The sequence below is a fragment of the Calonectris borealis genome, chromosome 11, assembly GCF_964195595.1.
Source record: "Calonectris borealis chromosome 11, bCalBor7.hap1.2, whole genome shotgun sequence".
Taxonomy (NCBI): Eukaryota; Metazoa; Chordata; class Aves; order Procellariiformes; family Procellariidae; genus Calonectris; species Calonectris borealis.
Genome location: NC_134322.1, coordinates 16,267,932 through 16,289,536, shown reverse-complemented (window position 1 = coordinate 16,289,536; position 21,605 = coordinate 16,267,932). Strand labels below are relative to the sequence as shown.

At 38.4% G+C, this 21,605-nt stretch overlaps 1 protein-coding gene across 1 annotated transcript in view; it reads right to left on the bottom strand.

Moving 5' to 3' along the window:
* LIPC (lipase C, hepatic type) overlaps window positions 1–1,609 on the bottom strand; it is a 74,519-nt gene extending 72,910 nt beyond the window's left edge. Inside the window, exon 1 of the mRNA XM_075160222.1 lies at window positions 1,513–1,609. The gene's annotated coding sequence lies outside the window, so the exon portion shown is untranslated. The remainder of the gene's footprint in view (window positions 1–1,512) is intronic.
* Between the last annotated feature and the right edge of the window lie 19,996 nt (window positions 1,610–21,605).

Here is a 21,605-nt window from a genome sequence, read left to right as displayed (position 1 = left end):
TAATAATTTTAAAAATACTCTCCACTGAATAATTTGTATTATAAACAGCTGTAAACAAAGAAGAGGACCCAAATACAACTGCCAAGCATAAATATAAATGTACAATAAATGGGTCATCTGCTCCTACTTCCAACTTAAAAAAAAAAAGACATTTTTTTAGCTTGTTTCCTGCGATGTTAGCCTAGTGCTTTTTGTAACAATGCATTACTTGTTTAGTTGCCTTAGAGGAATGCTATTTCTTGGCTTATGTGTCTGTCTGTCTTCCTCATGGGTACACTGTGTTCACTTGGGGTATGTCTCTGAAAGCTTAACAAATCAGAAAAGCACAGATTAGATGAACCAAATAAAAGGGGAGAACAAATCCCAATAAATCTGGGTTGCCCATGCTCTTGCATTATGTGTAGAATATTGTATGCTTGCATATTACTCCTGCCTTAAAATAGGTAAGAAGCTGGCCTACTCCCTGACTTTAACTGCAATTAGTTCTATGCTTCAGTAGACTGGGCTAAATTTCTGCATGTTATACACTACTGGAAAGGGTAGTACAGCTGCAGACTTTTTTTCCACCTGCATTCTGTCTTATTTTGGATTTTCACTGTTGTCAGTGCCCTATTTCAGGGGTGATTATATGGCCTATAAAGTTTGCACTGAATTTATCATCGTTAAAGCAGATTTTTCATAGAGCTGTGATCTGTAACATGTAGGAAAGCTTCCATGAATCAGCACTGCATTGTCAATAATGTAAAGAATAGATGTGCTTTGAAACCCCAGCATGCCTGCTGAGGACATTTCCCTTCATTGGGTTGTGTAAGAAACAGCTAAACACATGCAACAAACCTCATTGGAAGACTGAGACCCAACCCAACCACCTCCCTTTTTTTTTTTCTTTCTCCTTTCTTTCATCTGGAGATTGAGCTTTATGGTTTTAAGCAAAAACAACATAAGGGCACTGCCTTTTGAAGCTGCCTTGCTTGTTCACCTCCCTCACATCAAACAGAAGCACATCTGAGAGAGATGAATACCTGGTAAAACCAACAATGCTCTCTCCAGTCCCTTTCTAGCTACTGTACTTAGGAGGGAGAATTTTTAACAACAAATAGAAAGCAGACTTGTTTCAGAAATTGATTGATGGTTCTTATGAATAAAGAAGACAGCAAGAACAAGACAACTAGGGCTTATTGTAGGCAACATATTTGAAGAGGATACACTTGAAAGTACTTAAAACAAAAGGCAGAGAACCATGCCAAAGTAAAGGAACTTGAAAGACATTAAACATTCAAGTGCTGATTGATGATGACTCTTAGGAGTTAACACGCTCACGAGAGCAAAACCTGGATCTCTGTGGAGCGGCTGTCACTGAAATTGAGTCTTTATGAAAAGGGAAGGACAAACAGACAAGAAAGCTGAAAGAAGAATAGGATTAAAATACACAGAGTAGATACAAACAAATAGATCTGAACAATGAAACAAAAATCTCTTTGACAATAAGGAAAAACAATGAGAAACACAAACCTGTTATCTGAATAGATAAGTCTTCACAGCATAGCCAGACTAATCAGTAGTAAAAAGTATTTCCAGGCAATCATTTCTTCTGTATCCATTGACTGCACGATTTTCAACACCTGTGTATGAAACAACTGGTTCTGGCCACCAGAGCCAGGAGGCACTTTCAGGGGCAATACTGAAGGTCTAGGTTAAAAAAAAAATTGATAGGGGAAGGGAGGGACCTTTCCTTGCAACATCCTTTGTTCCTTTCTCATGTCCCTGCTCCTGAGTCAGATCCAAGTGTCTCCTTGCTCTGACTCGGGAGCTAGTACGTTTTGGCTTTCTGCATTGCAATATTGTAGTCATTATTAGCGACTGTAAAGAATGGGAGGATGAGGAAGTATGGTGGGGGAAACAGTTAGTTTGAGGTGATTAGTTATCGACCCCAAATATTTTGTTTGTTGCAGGGCCTGAAACAGCTCTTGTTAGTCTGAGCAGAACTTAGATACTGGATTGGGTAGACCCTTAGATCTGATGTGTTGTGGCAGATCCTACATTTCTACAAGATTGGAGAAGATTATACCATAGAAAATTGGCTTACTTGAGGGATAAAGAAGCCTTAAATACTTTGAGCATCAGTTAGAATAAACATACATTTAAAATCTTCTCCAAACTTTCTGAAAATCCAGTCTAAAAAACTGTCTGAAAATATTTTCAGGAGCTTTGCCTTCCAAAATGTCTGGAGCTAGGCAGAAAAAAGGAGTAGTAAAAAAACATTGCAAATATTTAACCTTTTTGAACTTTAACATTTCAACTTAGTTTCATGTTCTGTTTGGCATATCGATTTGAATCAGTTTGACCAATCTTAATTGATTTGGGACAAGAAATATGATCTTTTTAATGGGATTTATATCAGCAGATTTTGTAACTAGCCACCTGCTTTTATTCCTTGGCAATTCTGCAGGGCATTTGCAAGTTCAGTATGGCTTCTCAGTCTGCTTACTGCTGCGGTGATGGGAGATGTGGTCCTTGGGATTGGATTTTATCAGGGTTATGCTGGTTGCAAGCTTTTCTGGAAAACGCACAAGCTTATGCTTAGTTTCTATGCTAGGATGAACATATCTAAAAATTTCTGGTTTATTTCTAAAGGTAGGGCTATAAGACTAGCATGGAATTACTTTTTATTCCAAGTGACCGGAAGTGTTCTGCAAATCAACACCATTAAAGAATATGACTGTCAGACTGTAGCTTGTAATAAGCAGTGTATTATCTGCAGATTATATTTTAGGCTGCTGAGGAAATGTGTAGGAAAAGCTTTTCCCAGGTGTAAGGTATGGATCATTTGTCATTCTCTGACACTGAAGAATCTCAGACTCCTTTGTGAGCACCAAACTTATTTGAAATTGAAAACTATATACACCCCAGCCACTTAAAATACAAGTTGATATCTTAAAATGAAAAGACCAAATGTGCCTCTAGGTAGGAATGGTTAACTACATTTTTGCATGGCTGGCTGAGTAACACATATGCTCAATATACAATAGTGAGTAAAATGTCACAAACTAAGCTGGAGGAGGATGGCCTGGCAGTATCTCCCCACATATGCCCTGTCAGGATAATCCCAGTTCAATTCACAAGAAAACAGCTAAAAAGGCAGAGAAGTCATTAGACAAAGACTTTAGCAGAACCCTTCAGACAACGGAAGATGCTTCTATCTAGTCTGTGTGGTCAGGTTGCCTTCTGCATTCTCATTCCCTCCCTCCTGTTCCCTTCAGTCCCACAACAGTTTTCTTTATTATTGGAATCAGATTTCATCTAACAAATGAAAGGACTACATACAGAAAATGCATGCCTCGTTCTTCTTCTTGGCAGGGCAGAAGAAGGTAGGAAGGGGTTATTTGGAGAGGTATGATAGATATTTTAGAGTTCATTTGAGAAACAAGTTTCCTAGAGACAGCTATTCCTCTTTGAAGATTTCCTCCTGTATGTTGTACTATATAAAATTCAGTGCTGAATGAACCATTGTTTATTTCAGTGACAATTATATGTTGGAAATTAGCTTGCTCAGGAGATAATTGAAGCAATGGGGAAGTTCGGCTGTGGTGCTACAGAATGGTAAAAGAATCGTTGACTTTGTTCACATAAATAGAAATGAATGTAGCCTACTAGAAAGAGTTGAAATACTTAATTCTCTGTTAGTTCTGGAACTGCAAATCTTTGACTTCTGGATTAACCATAGAATAATTGAGTAAGTACGTTGGCATTCCAAAGTCTGTAGTTGTTGAAATGATTCACAGCAACAAATCAGAATTAGACTTGAAGTGATTGTGACCGTGAATTCAAACAATTTCTTGCTAATGTCCTGTAAATACTGATGTTCCACAACTGAAATGAGAAAAGGGAAGAGATATTAAACTGAATTTAGCACAGATGTTTCCTGTTATAACAGATTAGTAAAATTTCAGTATTCAATGGGCCTTTAACACCCACCCTCCATCTGTGGTATTCATTTTTAGCATTGTGGAATAGGCCAAAATAGCAGGCATATAATTAAAAAAAAACCCACCGGGGTGTTTTCTCTAGCTCAGCTTTCTTTTTTTTCTAACTGTGTTCCTTCATTTGTATGTGGAAACATTTTCTAGGGGGCAACATGGATAAGACAAAGCTAGTTCTCCATCTGGGAGTCACACTTATTGCAGCCAAGTGCACTCCAAGCTCTTGAGCATATGCTACATACATAAGTGCTAATTGAGAAAGTCTGATGATGTCAGTTGCGTAACAATAATATTCTTTGCCAAATGACCAGTTTGTGCTTGTGGCTTTTAAGTAGCTCTGGTTCAACAAAGTCCTTGAGAAGTGCCTTTGCTTTGAAGAGGAAGCCGAGCAAAGGGCTGAAGGCAAGCTACACTGAGTGACTGGATGAGCACTGTGGGAGTAACGAGGTCAATAACCAAGAGAGTTGCCACAGACCCACTCAAATAAAATGGTGGTAAAGCTCATCTTTCAGTAACTTGGTTGGGAGATAAAAGAGGAGAAGGAAGCAAGCATAACAGTGGCTCTGCCCATAACATGCATTGCAAACACATACACAATTTACTGTGCAAACCAACTTCTCAAGTTTCTTTCATGCATATTTAGTCAGGGTTGAATGTCAGCCTTCATTTCTCACTCACATACATACAGGTGTGACATTAAAGACCTGGGATTTGGGGATTACTTAAATTTTAATTTTCATTCTGTTTTCTTCTATACTTCAGTGTGAGTTTGCACCAGAAAAAGGAAATTCTGTTTGCGGAATTCCATAATGCCTTCTGAGACAGAACAACAATATCCAGTACAATATTAAAAGACAGGAGTTATGGTATCCTGTAAAAGTGACTTGAGAGCTCAGAAATTTTGTTTAAAGTAAGAAAGATACTTAAAAAGTTTGGCCTACATAGTTATGGAAAAGGATTTTAAAGCCCTGATCAAGAATTAGAAGTACCAAGCTAAGAAGTAGATTTCTGATGCTACAATTGCACATTTATACAGTGAGGGGAATATCAGGATTCTGTTGTCTGCTGGGAGAACAACCTCGCTACCCCCAAATATCTCTGCTTTGGCTCAAGTGCTAAGACTCTATACAGGAGTCAGACTGGGCTGTCATAATGGTTCTTCTCATCCTGAGCAATTCAACCATCTTTCAGAGACAGACCAGGATGTACTCACAAAATGTATCCCTAATGTAAGCTGCAGTTCAGTGATTCTCCCATTCTTCCAAGTGTTAAAGTGCAGAAATATAATTTATTTTCTATTCTTGAAGGCTGAGAGTTACTTAAAAGCTCTAGGACATGATTTATTTGGAAAATTACCATTTCTTTTTGATTTTGGAGTTTTTGTTCTTCTACTAGAGCGTCATTTAGATGTTTCTTTTCTGAACACTAAGAATGCGTCCCTAGGTATGACCATGGCCATATCACTGTGGCTGATGCTGGAAAAAGGATAAGGTTAGAGACAGTTAGTTTTCAGTCCTTTTTTGGTCTTCAGGGATTTGATTCATCCAAATACTTTAATTATAGAATGATTTCTAAAAAGTTCAATTAAATTTCTTTCTTAAGAGTAGGTAGATGCTTAAAAACTGCTGATTTGGGATTTCTAAGTAAAGGTCCATTTTTGAGATACAGATTCTGTTGTCAGGTACACTAGTGTAATTCAGAGTTGTTTCACCATGGCAGATGGATTTGTATTCACGATGCTGACAGCAGAGGTTGTCCCAGATTTTGATCTAATACTGAGAGGATTCCTTTCATTTCCCTCCCTTAGTCTCTTTGCACAATGTTGTCACAAAGCTATTGTGGCTAGCGAAGGGCAATACTTTAGTGGTATGGGATGATTCTGCGGTGGTGCAAAGGCATTGGTGCAAGGTGCAGTAATTTTCTGCTATCATTACCTTTCTTATAAATAGCAAAGGAAAGAGGAATCTGACCTGTTCGCCAGAAATGTGGTTTAAAAATAAAGCCCAGCCTCAGCAGATCATCAAGGACTGTTACCATGCATTTAAAAAAAAAAAAAAAATTTCCAAATCTAATAGCATGACAGTAAGTATTGTAGTTTCCAGCTGTTTTGTCTTTGCTTTTGTTCTGTCTCCAATACACCGCGCTGCTGAGAATTAATTCTGTCTGTCTTTCTGCGTCTTTATCTATTGGCAGTTCTCTCCTTATTCTTTACTTCCTCCCTGACACTGGTGAGCTATGGTTCAACCTCATCTGACTATGAGGTTTTCAAGCAATGTATATATGTCTTCCACTGACTATAGTATTGTTTACTGTTAAAAGGAGTTCACTTATAAAAATAATGTACCGCGTCCTGTGCAGCATCAGGCAAAGCTGGTAAAAAAATACCCCCAAAGTAGATGTATTTAATGCCACCATTAATATTGTTTACAGATTGGAAAGCTGAAAAGTGAGGAAAAGCAGCCTTTTGCTTTCTCAAGCTGTTTTCTCTGAACAGTTTTGTTGTCTGTTAAGAAATGTCTTTAAGCAATTCTGCAACATTCAGCTTAAAAACATAAGCAGTAACATTGTATCTAGTGTTTAAAATATGACCTTAGGAACCAGGTGTTTGGATCTGGTTTCTTTCTGTGTCCCTAATTTCCTGTTAGCTCATTGGTAATTCACTGAACTTTCCACTGGCTCAGATGTCCCATTCGCTAAAGGGAGTTTAATAGTACTTATTTTTCTGGACTGTGGTGAGGCTGAATGAATCCTCTGTAAATGACATTGTATATTCTGGAGCAAAGGTGCTATATAAGTCAAAGTAATAGTTTTGTATCTAATTGAATACTTCAATCTAACAGATGGGAGCAAAGCTTAAGAAAAATGTTGAACACTTTTTTCCCTTGCATATTTCTGCTATTTTTATATCTCAGAACTCACTTTGAAATGAATGCCTGTTAAACGAACATAAATGTTAACAGAATACATTTTCCCACACACAGTTATATGTTCCCACATCAAAAACTTCAACTTCAAATTTATTGTTTTTAGACCACACACATTACCAGGGCAGACTGTAAATGCAGGGAGGCAAACAGCCATTCCGTGTGCTGTTTGGCTGTAGCTCAGCTTTGCTCCTTTGCAGTGGGGCACTGCTTCCTCCCACCACCTACCCATGTCTATTGGGATCCTGCACATTCAGAAGGGCAGATGTTTTCTTTCTAATGAAAATAACAGCTCCAAGAAGTTGTTGACTGTCTTTCTTTTACAGTCTTGTGGGCTGATCAACTTTCTGTGGGTTTTGAGTAAATATTGGTTGTTGTCAGCGAAGGGTGAGGTGTGCCATGGCTCCATTCACAGCAAAACAATGACACCCACTGAGGAGGGTTGTGTCCCCATCACCTGCTGCAGCAGATAACTTGAGACTTTTTGCTGTTACAGCCAACAACAAACTCAGATTTCTTTGCACACAGGCTCCCTGCTTCTGCTCCAATTCCTGCGTTTGCTTGAGTTCATGCCTCTGCCCTGGCCTTGATTGCAGTTTCAATCTGTGCTTCTTTTTCTAGGGCTTCTGACTGGGGAGCCTGTTGGTTGTCTTTCCCAAAACCTTACGAGGTGACATGTTATTTGTTGAATAACCTGGGGGGCAAAGCACAGGTGTTGATCTTGTGAATTTTCAAGCTGACTAAGAGGCTTACGGTGATCAGAGAATAGGTAAGTAATCTAAAATGCATTTGCTAAGGAGAAGAAAAGCCCCATTGCAAAGGCCTCATCCATGGGATGCAAACCTGTCTAAGCAGCATCGTGGACCTGTACCTCCATGTCTGTGTGTTTCTTCAGTCTATGCTGTGGCATAAAACCCAGGGCAGCCATCACTGGCCTGCAGTGCCCTCCTGCCACCCTTAGGAAGAGCACAGAACCAGGCAGCTAGCCTTTCCCCTGGAGATTTTATTAGCTTAGTTCAAGCAGGCCTCAGTGCCCTGCTATGTATTCCTTTCTTTTCTGTGTTCTAATGATAACTTCAAAATTATTATTTTTTTTTTTTAATTTCCAAATTCCATTTGGCATCTTGTAACAAAATTTCCTGCAGAGAAAGAATTCAGACTATTGGATAGAAATCTTTTTTGTTACATTCCCTCACAGATGGTCCAGTCTGCTCTGCGGTTCATGCCTGACAGCTAGTTAATCTGGCAGTGCAGGAACACAGATTTAAAAATGCAAATTCTGGATCAGCCTCAGGTAAGCACCTCAACTGTGTTCTGTACCCTGAAATTGTAGGTATGCAATGGCACACAAACCACATGTAAAGAGAACGATCCTGCTACTATCACTTACTTGTGCTTTTAGAAAGAGATCCACATTTGGTACATATTCAAAGACACATGGGAAATTACTGCCTTTTCGAACTAAAATATCTGGGAAATTTGGCCATGGCAGTACAAATTGATTAAGATAGACATATATTGTTCTCTTCTAACCACAGTGGTTATGGAAAATATATCAAGCAGTGTTTTGGTTTATTTTATTACTTCAAATCAGCTGAGAAGATTTAATTTCCGTTGCTCATTGGAGAACACTTTAATGAGTGATGGTCTATACAGAAATAGAGAGGTACATAGATGCACCTCATCAAGCATTAAGGTAAATTCCACAGTCAGCTGTCTATCTGCAGTAGCCTGGTGAGGGCTATGGCTATGGCTGTGGCACTGGAGGGCTCTACAGAATTAGCTGTGCTGGTTCAGGTGTGCCTTTGCAGTCTAACCACACCACCTGGCTCCAGGGAGATTTTCTCCAAACAGGTCAGATGTCTGAAGGGAGATAATCTTGCCGCCGAGTATGTGGGACCCGGGCTACATCTCACCTTTTTCCGTCTTGGCATAAAAGCAATGAGCAGCATAAAAGGGCTGCAGTACCAACCATTCACAGAGTACTCCTGTACATTCATGGCATATTCCACTGCAAATACTAGCCTCAGGTAAGAGGCTTTGGGGACTAGAGGGAAATAATGCAGAGTTCAGTCACAGTGCTGTGAAATTTTTGGCAAAGTTGTTGCTCATTGTTTAATCCAGGAAGCCAGCTTGGACTGAAGCCTGCAGGGTTGGCAGTTTTGTGTCAGATCCTGTATCCAAATCAGCTGAAAAGGTGACTAGAAGTCTTACACATCCTGAGCTGGTCTTTCATAGTGCCCCTTTAAAGATACAGTTTAGAGGCTTACCTTATAGCTTACCATTAATCAAAAACATTTTTTTGAAAAGGGAGCATTTCAAAAACATTTTTTGAAAAGGGAGCATTTTCACAACATGTTTGTGTAATGTCTAGCACAGTGGATCAGACCCTCTAGGAATCACCTATACATGAGCAATGATTAACTGACAATACCAATTCCTCTATTGTTTTGCATGAAACAGGTTGGATAAACCATTAGAATTTCATAGTTTTTAATCAGTGCTGTCAAACTGTTGTTGGTTTCCTTTCTCTCTTTTGTAATTGATATTTTTACTTCTTGGACACATTGAAGAATTCAGTCCCTGTCCTCCTTAAAAATGTGAAGAGCAGTGTTTTTCAGCTATAAGGTATATTGTAGAAGATAACTCTAAAATCTAGATGTAATTAGAAATGTTTGTTTTGTTGCAGTACACTAACACAATGCTTTAAAACCTACACCAGCTGCTTAGGGCTATTTCCTAAAATATTATAAAAGGTGACCGAGAAAAGCAAGCCTGTTCATGGTAGGTCTGAATTTGCTATTCATGGACTTTCACCTCCTCTAGAAAACAAGAAAGGGAGGTGGAAGTCAAAAAATTGAAAAACATTGCACTAAACAAAACTTTTCCCAAACTTTGGCAAAGCACTCGATAAATGCTTTACACTGTATATTCGTTAGGTCAAATTCTGCACTTTGTCTGGTTAAACCATCTTACTTCAATGTACTATTTCTAAAATATCACCGAATTACATATATATGTTTCTTGTAATGAACTCTGGGAAGTCTCATCATGAAAAGCGGAATAAGAATGCAAAATATGTTGTGAGGTTTTTGTGTTAATGGCGCATTACAAAAATGCATAATTCATTATAATTACAGTAATTTCACTTTGATACAGAAGGTCTAATAAAGATGCATCTTTGCTCAATACCACAAATCTTGTATCTGAAACATATTTAAAATGCAATTTGTAACTAAAAATTTGGGATTTTTTTTCTTTATAGAATTACAGGACCATTTTAACCCTCTTAATTTTTTTAGAAAAAGAGGCTATTGTGTTTCTGACAACCACATGCCATATTGATTCTTAAAAAATTGTGTCTTCCAGTCTGTTTGTTCCAGATTAATGAAATTACCATGTGAAATTCTACAAAAGTTATTGCACTTTAAATACATCAGGTTTTGTTAATGCAGAAGAGATAAAACTGAATTCCATTTGCTCTGAAATGACAGTCTCCAAATGGCAGCAAAAAAATTCCTCAAAATGCTACCTCTATTTTTGCCTGTCCATTCTGTATGGTATTTGTCAAAAGATAAGTTAACATGAAAATTCAAATGAGTCATTTACTCAAACTTTAAGGCTGAGTATGGAGCAGAACATTTAATGTCACATTTTCCCACTCCTTTTTGCTGCAGAAATAAGAAATTCAAATCAAGAAATCAGGATGCCATTATGTTTTCATTGATCATATACCAATGTAAATTTTGAGATGGGTGCAGAATTTTTCCATAGTTCTTTTTAGCGAAAAAAAGAAAAGTCTGCATAAAAGCTTTTAGAAGTGTCCCTAGGGATCCCACTGAGGTAATGATAATTTTGTTATGAATTAATCTTAGAAAATTTCATAGTGGCAAAAATCCTGAACATTTAAAGAAATACTGCAACTTTAAGAACAGTTCTTAAATATTTGGACTACCATAACCCCAGGTCTGACTTTCAAAGGAACTGAATATTCCTGATTTTAATTGTCTTCCAATTCCTTTCCTCTGAAAATAATAAATTTCAAAATAAGTGGGGGTTTGGCAATAGGGTAATTTCCAGAAGAATCACTCTTTAAGAGGGGGTTTAAGGTAATGTATAAACATATATCTTTACATATAGTTTTATTTTTCCGTTTAGACTTAGGCAGAGTTGGTCGAACTCGAAGAATTGGTGTAGTTTCCAGATTCTTTTTGATTTAGCTACAGGTTCTTGATATCCTTTTTCCCTTTTTCAAGGCTTTGTTTCATGCATTGTGATACTTGTTCCTTTTGAGAGGAACAAAATACATAATGAAATTAAGTTCTTACTTGGAACACAGGTTATGTGTATCACACATAGATTTCATAGCAAAGGATATCTAGGCTGTACCACTGGCAGACTGCAGCTGTAGTCCTTAGAGAGCCATTAGTACTGATATGGAGCATATCACATATAGCCAGTCTTCATTAGGAATTTTGACAGCTTAAGGAAGGCAGGTTTGGACATACAGTATTTTGCTTGTATTGGCTTACATTTTGAGCCATGTATCCCTGTATTTTGCTAATACATTGTCAGGGGAGCTATTAGTCTGGATTACATGGCGATGATTTCATTTTATAAAACAAAACAAAACAAAAAAAGAAAGCAAAAGGAATTGCTATTGGGAGAAGATGATCCCATTACTTAGAAGAAAAAAATTATATGATGTTAAATTAAGTGCTTATTAAAATGAATATAACAGAATATGACAATAAAGAATTCAGATAATAACTTGAAATAAGGATTTAGACAATATTTCCTCATTCATTCAGTGCATGTGGTTTGCTAAGTCAAAGCCATGTAAGCAATTTTATGTTAAACACTTGGCTTCATAACGGTAGCTACTAGTAATGAATTACATGGCCCAGTTACTACGGACGTGATAATAGCTGACATTGTATAATGTTGGCAGTTTCCTAATGTACCAAATAAGGAAAATTCAAGTGTAAAATGTCCATGTATACCATAACTTCTGAAAGAAAGTGCTTCCGCGGCTGCTTAGTTTCACTGGTGCTTATGAATAGGAGTGGTGTTCTTCTGATAAGGAAATTGTTTTTGGATTTTGCCCAGGCAAATTGGGTGCATTGAGACTAGTGGGTGCAGAGAAGGAAACCCACTGAAAATCTGATTTTTAAAGAGTTGACCTTGTATCACGAGGAATGAACCCATATGCGGCTGGAGAATTGTGCTAGAATGCCATACAGCCAGGTGCAGCAACACTTTGGTGCTTACTGCTTCTGGGCTGGTGGCACCTCCGGGGCAGGCCCTGGGGATGCAGCTCACAGCACAGCTGATCCCCGACCTTCCAAGTTAGTCAAGACTGTGGAGCTCTGGTCACCTCCTTTCCAAGCGACAGCAAAATGCCATTATGATCCTTTTCTGGAACAGATTGATTCATGAGGAGAATAACTTTCAGTCCCAGAAGAAAGTAAATAAAATTCCTTAAAAATTGGGCTGCCAAAGGAGGAACTACTACAATATATATAAGCCATAAATATATTAAAAGTGCATGAGCTGCAGTGGTTAGTATGATGCATTCTGGGAAATAGGTTTCATTTTCCCATTTCTTTCAAGATTTGTTGTACTGTTTTGAGTGACAGAAACTCAGATCTATAGAAAACGGAACATTGCGAAAGTCAGTATGTTCATTTCCCTGGGCAGGCACTCTGGTCACCTGAAGGAATACTGATCCTCCTCCTTTGGTGATGGCAAATCAGATGGCCTTTTAAAAATACCCCCAAATGATATTTTTATTGCACAAGTATTAGGGAATTTTTATGGTGAGCTTTCTGGATTACTATGGTGTAACAATTTTAAGTATAGGCAACATAAGCATCACATTTTTTTAACTTCAACTGCTAACTTGAAACCAAAAAAGCATCCTTTGACGACAGTTCTTGGACTTCGTTCAGTCAACCTTTGAAGAAACAGAATGTGTTTTTTGTATAAATCAGGACCAGACTTAAACACATGGGGCAATTTACATGCTGAATTTGAAGTTAAGATTCGACATAACAAAGGATATTACAAGAAACTATGGTGAAGTTTAAAAAAATCAGTACAAAGCTAAAGTTTATTGCCAGTACTGTTCTTGCAGATCAAAGCTATGCTAATGTGGTCTAGGGTTACTTTAATATTTTGCAGCCTCTCATTCCCTCAGTGCGTGTTTTAAGCATGCATATCACTCACTCACTTTTATAATAAAATAACTTGAAAAGGCCTTCTGCTTTCTATTGGCCTCCTGAGGTTGAAAGTCACAGAGATGCTAAGTCTCACGTTGCTTGCTCCAGCTTCATTATGTTTGATGAAAGAAATATCTTGGTCATATCTTGTAACATGCAGTACTTCCTCAATAACTGGATTGCTCTGAGGAAGGACATTTTTTACCTGGATAATGAAATTGTATCCTAGTTATTTCCCTGGTCTTCTTTGTATGATACATACAGGAGGTTGGCAACATATTAACAACTACTGCACAGCATGATGGAAAGCTTTGAAAAGGAATCTTGTCTTTAGGGATGTATGAGTGGAATCTTTACAGTCTTCCTGAAAGATGTACTATGCAGCTTTTTATTCTCTGTGCAGGAAGAGGTGTGTGTATATTCTAAATATAATTATGGGTCAGAGTGTAAATGTTAGGCTCTGTGAATTCCATGACTAAAACCAGACCTATCAATTATGTCAGTGGGAGGTTACTGACAAGATCAAAAGTAGATTATAGGCCTGGCTAAGTCTGCAGTCATGCAGCTTTGCTGGTGCGGCAATCTCAATGTGCTACCCTAGCAAAGAGCCTGTTACTAATGTGGATGCAGCATATTCCAGATTGCTGTGAGTGAAAGATGCTCCCTCGAAAAAAAAATGTTGTCCATGTAACTGTCTGCACTATGGCTTTTGCTTATGCAAATAGTCATGTGTCAGTTTTGCCCATGTTCATGTCAAGAGTATTTACCAGCTCTGATTCATGACCATAGAAGCCTGGCCTTCAGTAAACGGACTAAGCTGAACCCTTGCCTATGCCCCGGTGAAGGGTTTGAGCATCCCTAAGATTCTTTGTGCCACATGGGGCAGGGATAGAAACAATTACTCACCTGGGACAACCCCAAATAATCCTAGGGCATCCAAATCCCCAGTCAGCCATCAAATTAAAATGGCAAAGTCACTTTTCTTTCTGATCTTTGTTTTGGTAAGGAAGTAGAAGAAGCAACTCCTAGCAGAAACCTAATTTGCCCTAAAACCATTGGATGGAAAGTTCTTGGTCTTCCTCATGGTTATAAGACAAAATTATTAGTTTAAAAAAAATTAAGGCTTTTCAGTGTACATACTACAATACTCCAGTTTCTTCATTTTTGTCGTACTAGAGCAACGGGTTTATAACTAAGGGATTGCAAGGCATTGAATGTAGAAGGGTTGAGGGATGATGAATGGAGAATCTTTGTTACACAGAGAAGTAGAAAGTATTGATCAAAAAATGCTCTGAGGCAAACCAATTAGGGACCCATTGACAGCAAAATGACCTGCTCATCCATCTTTCAAATGAAATGTAAAACTTCGGTCCGCATCATTTGTGGCCATTTTAAACACTTGCACATTTTTACTGAAGTCTGAATGCTGTTAATTTTGGTCTCCTGGCCAAACTCCAAACCGAATAATTATTCTGCTTACTCCTTTCCTAAATTACAGCAACAGCTTCATTGGGAACAAATTCATTCATAGTTTGCTGACCTAAACTGCTCTTATATTGCTATGCATTATTAACTGTTGCTGCATTTCCAACCATGGCTGGCTGCATTTCCATGGTGGATTAAATGACCTCTGGACAAAGCATGTATATCTTTTTTAAAAGCTTTGGGACAAAAGGTGCTATATGTATAATCACAGAAATAATTTTAGTCCCAGAATGTGCAGGCATTGAAGTGTGTTCTCTGAAACTGTTGGCATTCGGTGATGTAGCTGGATGAAGGACAGAGACTATTTGGGAACAGAGGGTGTATGCTCATGGGTTGAGAATCTGGTGGCTGCCGATTATCATGAAAAAGGTACTTCCACTGAGAAGCATTGCAAAATTACAGAGCAAAATGGGAAGCAAAGGGAGAGTGGAGATTTACTAGAAACAGGAGATTCAGTGCTTTGTGGATACTTGTTTCTGTATAATGAGGCTAGCTAACAGGATGCACTTTGTTTTTTTTTTTTTTTCAGAAGTAAAGGACATGATAAAATTGTTGAGAAGTCTGATAAAGTATTCAAAAAATTCTATGCATGGTTTCTTAAGGTTCTATATTTTGTTTTAATTATGTTATAGCTTCTTTTAAAAAGGTCCATACTCTGCCTGAAAGGTGAGGGAAAGCCTGAAACAGCGTAAGATATGAGCAAGAGGCTTTTAGAGGCTTTATCTTCCTACTGCGCTGTTTAGCTACAGCATCATCCTTGGTTTCTAGTGCTCTGGTCATTATATAGCACCTGAACTACTTGCCTGGAGTGTTTTAAGCTTAGATGGTCAACTGCACAGCTGTTTCTAAAAAACCAGAACAGTCTAAACACAAACAGTGAAATGAAAAAGTTATTTATGTGAACCTGTTCTAATTGTCGGAGAGCCACATGGCAAGAAAGCACTGTTATCTAATCCACAGAATGGTTACAGGCAGCAAGGAAGGCCTTGGCTTTCATTAACCTTTGTCTCTATGTTGCAAGTAGAAGCACTGTCATCTTTTCACATAGCCTGAAAGCTGACTATGCTGTAGAGCTGGAGAATTTTCTTTCGGTAGATAACTTAAGTTTAGCAAGTACAAAGCAGTGCTGCACTCTCATTCTCCTAAGTGTAAGCAGCTTCTTTCTCCTCCACTGGTTAGCAGATTTATAGTCAGGAAAACTCAGAAATTTATTTCTAGCACCAAAGCTGTTACTAAAATATATTTTTAAGTGCCTAGAAGTCAGATGAGTACTTAGCAAAGCCAAGAGGATACAACCTTCTACAGAGAGCTGGTGAGGTCTTGACCCAGTAATGTAGTCTAGTGGCACAGACAGTCCAAGCTCCTGTGCAGCTCCCCACCATCTCTGAGCAAGTGGCTGTATCATGTCTGTGCTGAGGAGTACCACTGACTTGTTCAGGACCCAACTGGGAGACTGTCTGCATGCAAATGTTTATCAGTAGTAATACTGTGGTGGTTTGAGCTCCCCAGTTTCTTTTTACCTCAGTGAAAGAGGCTGCTGTCTCCAAATTGCAGCTAATGGTTTGAGCATTGGCCTTTTGGCTGTGGATTTGTAAAGCATAGCATAAACCTGTTGGGAAGTGCAGTATTCAGAGAACAACAAAAATATATATAGATTTTAAAGTATTATATGCTTCGGAATAAAGAGGCTATATTCAGTGTGCTATATTCAGGTGTTCATGGTGAACTTGGATATGACTATTCAATATCTGTCAGTTGCTGTGTGACTGGTACCAGAACTCTAAATCCCTACAGTTTTTCTTTCCTAACATTGAAGCATTTATACCAGAAGTGTTCAGTTCATTAGTTGTTATCTGAAATTATCATCATGCTTCTATATATTGCTAGGACCCATTCTTAGTGCTGTTAAGATGTATTGGTGCTCTTTCTTTTTTATTTTCTCTCTTATGAAGCTGTACTGAAGGTACAGTGTTCTTTACAAAAAGGAAAGCATCAATCTCTCCAAAATGTCAAAGTTTGTCGTCAAGGGAAAGAACAAAAAAAATCGTATTGTGCACATTACCAGTCAAAGGGGCTGCTGACCATTGTGGATGGTCTCCTAATCCCTACCAGACAAAAAAAAAAATGCATTTAGAGAAATTGAAGCATCTTTGAACAGTCTGCTATGAGTAAAATGGGTTCATTTTCCAACAGGCTTTTTTTGCTATGAATAATTTGATGAGCTTTGTTTAATTGGCGGACACAACAATAACCAATCATATCACATTTCCCACAAGCTCTGAATCATGTTAGAGCCCTTTTGAACTGTTAAACGGTTACTAGCTTTCCTCTTTCAACATCTGTTTTAGTCAATCTTGCCAAGTATCCATTCATTGATGTTATAACATGATGTTAAATATTTAAAATTACAAAACAGCTTTAGGATGGTACCTGAACTGCATTTAGCTCTCTCTCATTTTGTTTTTTTTTACCTTGTATGTCATGTACAGAACTTTAAAAGAAAACACAGAAATCTATTAGAAAAGAAAAAATGGAAATACAGCGAGTACATCATTAACAATTTCAGCAGAATTACAGATTCTCATTTGGATGTCAGTAGAATATAGACATCTAAATCACTTAGGAAAATCGGCATTTTTTTATCCAAACAGAAACAACCCACAGCCTTTTCCTTCCTTTCAATAACAGTCCAATTCACTGATGTTAAATTATATTGGAAAACCTATTAAAACCTAAATAAAATTTACATGTCAGCAATTCTCATTCTGATGTAGTAGATAATGGAGACTCAACACTGCAATATTTGGGTCCCAGGATGAGTCAATTCTTTTTGACTTGAAGGACCAGCCCTGGACATTAAGAATAACAATAAATTCCTAAACCTCTCATGTGAACCAATTAGTCTTTTCACTAATATTGTCATTCATAAGCAACAAGGGATCTTATGCTGATTTTAAGCCTTCATTCTAACCTTTCTGGAAAAAAAGCAGCTTAGTAAAACTTCAGTCTGAACAGAATTTGGACCAAAATGTACTTCTTATTATATACAAAAAAAATGTGCTTACCCAACTTCGCCTTACTTGATGATATGTTCCAGTTTGCCATAAACTATTTTATAAAATGAAAATTGAAAAAAAAGGTTAATGAAGATTCCCTCCTTAGAAATAGTGGATAGGTATCACAAGTAAACATTTCTCAATTTTATATCATCTTCAACAGAAGGCACAACTCTGTCACATATTTGAATGGCTGGTTTTTCAAAATTGGCATGTTCTTCAAAATATTGCTAAATAAGATCATTGTGTACCACATTCTTGTGCCAAAACACACAAAATACACTATGTAAGTCACATGCATTTAGGCATCCAGGGCAGGATCTCAGAACTGGCTTTTTTTAACTGTAAAATAACAAGCCTCTTTTATGAGCTAAATGCTATTCTCTCTGTGAGACAACCATAACATTTATCTACCCAAACTCAGCAGAACTGCTTCTCTCAAATTATAGCAAACTATCAGAGACAGAAGAGAAAGACAGAAAAGGTTTAGGCCCAGATCCTGGCCATTTTTATGTCAAAGGCTGATCTGTCATTCCATAAAAGAGACCAGTATTTTGCCTATAATGAACAGTTACTTTGAAGCTGGCTTTATGGCAGAATGAAAGAATAAAGAATTGGGTATGAGGGAGATCAGATTTCCTGTTATGGCCAAGGATGCATAAGCTGGTGTGCAGATAAAAATGTGCACAGTAGTCTTCTACATGCTGGATCTCATACAGGAAAACAGGTCCATGTAATAAGATATGAATTTTGAAGGAAATAGAAATAACAATGAAGCCCTAACATGGGATTTAATTGATCAGATACAGGGACAAATACAAAACCACTGTTCAAGGAAAAGTTTATATGATACACAGAAGCAGTTAGTGGGCTTGTTATCTTATCATCAGTTGTGACTGAGAATATTCGAAGTCGATTTTGCAGAATTTCATGAAAGAATACACTGAAAATCATGATTTTGTGGAAGCCAATCAACCTGGGTTTCAGACAGAAAGGTTCTACCTCATTAATTTTCTGCTTTCTTCAAGGATACAGTGTCACAGCTCTGGCTGGCATGGATGATACAGGGGATGTTATGCAGTACATGTTGAAACAGAAGAAGATGATTCTGTGCTTTGGTGAGAATTGCACAGCAGGAGAAAAAGCATGTAATAGATAAAAATCCATCTTTGAACAGGATACTGAGTGTGATTATTGGAAAATGGTACGTTTCTTTAAGGATCTGAGGGAGGTGTCTTTTGTTTATCACTACATCTAACAACATGGGATGGCAATATCAATTTTAAAACAATCAATTGCTTACAAAACCAAAACTGAAGGCAAAGAAATTGCAGAATAGTGCAACTATGTCCTAGGAGACTTATCTATTTAAGATTACAGTGGAGCTAAATGATCAGTCCAATACAATGTAGACAAACTTAAATTAATCTTTCAAGTTTACATAAGTGCATACTGCATGTATTTAGAGCATGTTCACAGTAAAACTGAGCTAGAGGATTTTAAGAATTCTGGCTGCTTTCATCTTGAAAAAACCACTTGAACAGCTGTCCCAGTGAGTTAGAGCAATGAACACTGCAGAGGGTTTGAGGGGAAAAGGGGCTTAGCTGAGAGATTCTGAAGAATATATTTCCTAGCCTAGGGAAATAATATGAAAATGATGCTTAGCTAAGACAAGGACATTGCTCTTGTTTGCTTTCCCAGGGGAATTTGCCTTTTGGTTGAGGGAATCAATGGGTGTTTAACCACAGTTCTCGAGACTTTGCTCCAGCACAAAATGTTCACCTCTCCAAATTGCGGGGCTGGCATATCACTTTCCATATCTCTTACAGTTTCGCTCCTGTTAGGAGCCAGTCACTGTATGTTTGCAGAGCAAAGTGCACTGAAGTCTCAATCTCTGAGGCACTTCAGAGCCACAACTCTCTAGCGAAGAGAACATTCACAGCGGGTGAGAAGGAAATAAAATGTGAGGAGGGAGAAAAGACAGAGAAAAAAAGAGGAGGCTGAACAGAAGTGTTAAACTTTCATCTCTAGTTTGTGGGATAAATGCAGGCCACTCTACTCAGTAGACAGCTCTGCCTCTCCAGATTTCATGAAGAGACAGGAAACTCGGGTTTAGAGTGTGTGCCATATCCTTGGATTTTACTCCCCCCTACACTGCCCTCTTGTGGTCTTAGTTCCAGCACAAAAAATGTACTAGAAGCAAAAAAAAAAAGACACTTGGGGTTTTGGAGTAGTATGAAGCCAGTCGCATCAGATTTTGGACCTGATTCAGGTGTTTAATTCAGGATATTTTAACCAATCCTACTGTTCTGGGCTAAAATCTCACACTGAAGATCAGAATCTGTTGTTATCTGATCAGAACAGTGGTTCTTAATCTGATTGTCAGTCCCTGTGCTCTGAGACCAGGCATTACTATGATCTAAATGCCAGTTTCTTGCCCTATTTTAGCCTCTGGGTTTATGTCTCCTGGTTGCTGTCGTATGGCTTGTGTGAAACGAGTTGGTGGTTCCAGTCCTGTGCATAGGAGATGGGTGGTTATATCATGAAAATCAGTATCTCCAAGCAAACGGCGTGATTAACACAATCAGATCTCTGAAACAGAGAGCTGAAGGCTGCGGGGGTAGTGGGACTGCACCACTTTCTCTCAGATGTGACTCCTACATCTGAGTCATTAGTTAATGAAGTTAAAAATCCCCCTAACTATGGAATGTGCTGAATATGTTTCACTGATCTATAGAAGAGTTTTGGTCTCTAACACTTGTGTCCTTTCACAGCTCTAAACTGTTTAGAAACATAAAGGAAATGCCATGAGACTGGCAGGAGGCAACTGCTTATTGTAGCATTGCCCATCAGTCACTATAGGGGGATTTTGTGCTCCCCCTCACCCCCAGCAATGTCTGAACAAGATCTGACTACAGCCAGTTGGAGCCAACAGTTCCGGCTGTGTGCAGTGTGTGCAGTGTTTTCTCTTAAAAATATAGGGTTACCTGACTCTCAGCCATCTCTTCTTCCTGCCTTGTGCTCTTTACTGTGTTGCACCCGACTGCTGCTGAAGTAAGGACCATGCTTTCCAAGGATCGAGGGCTCACATTGTCTGTGGCATAGGCAAACGTAACTCTAATAAAGCCAGTGGCAATGTGCTGGCTTGCACTGAATTGTGGCCTATAAATATTTCTACACCAGCGATTTGCTGGGCAGTGTTTTACTTTAACTGCTGCCTTAACTAATACCAAAATGCAGCATGGAGAGGGCACTCAGCCAGAGCTTCGGGTTCTCTTCCTGGCTCGGCCATGGTCATGCTCCATCTGTTTTGCTGTCTGTCACATGGGAATAGTAATACTGAAATTCCCTTGTAAAGTGCTTATATAGCTACAAAGCACTATGTAAGAATTAACTGTTATTACTGTAGACTTTGGGAGCCAAATTTTGACCTTTCCATGCACTCATGTGTCATCAAATTGCCATAAGCCTGTCTGAAGAAATAATTTAATCAGCAGGCTGTAGCAGAGCGAGGACTGCAAAAACCACTCACGTCACAGATCTAATTGAAGGCTGTTGTCCCACCATCAGCACAGGAGAGAAAGATCTAGACAACAGCAGGTCTTAGCAACTGTTTCACACCAACCCCTCCTAGGAGAGGTGAACTGATCGAAGTTCATTTGTGTGTGATTTGAAGAAAAATCTCAAGAGAAGCAATGGATAAAAGAAACAAGTGTTGTGAAACTGAATATGGTGAGGCCTGTCAGGCCACATCGCCTTGACTGTCTCCTTGAATCCTTTTCTGCTTGTTAGTGAATGCCCCTTTCCTTCAGTTCAGGCACTCTTCTGTTTAGGCAAACACAAATAACAGCTATGTACTTTTGGTCTAAGAGAGACAACAAATAAAGCAGAAAGAACAAAAGTAACTTTTCCATGAGAAACCACAGTCTGATCTTTAAC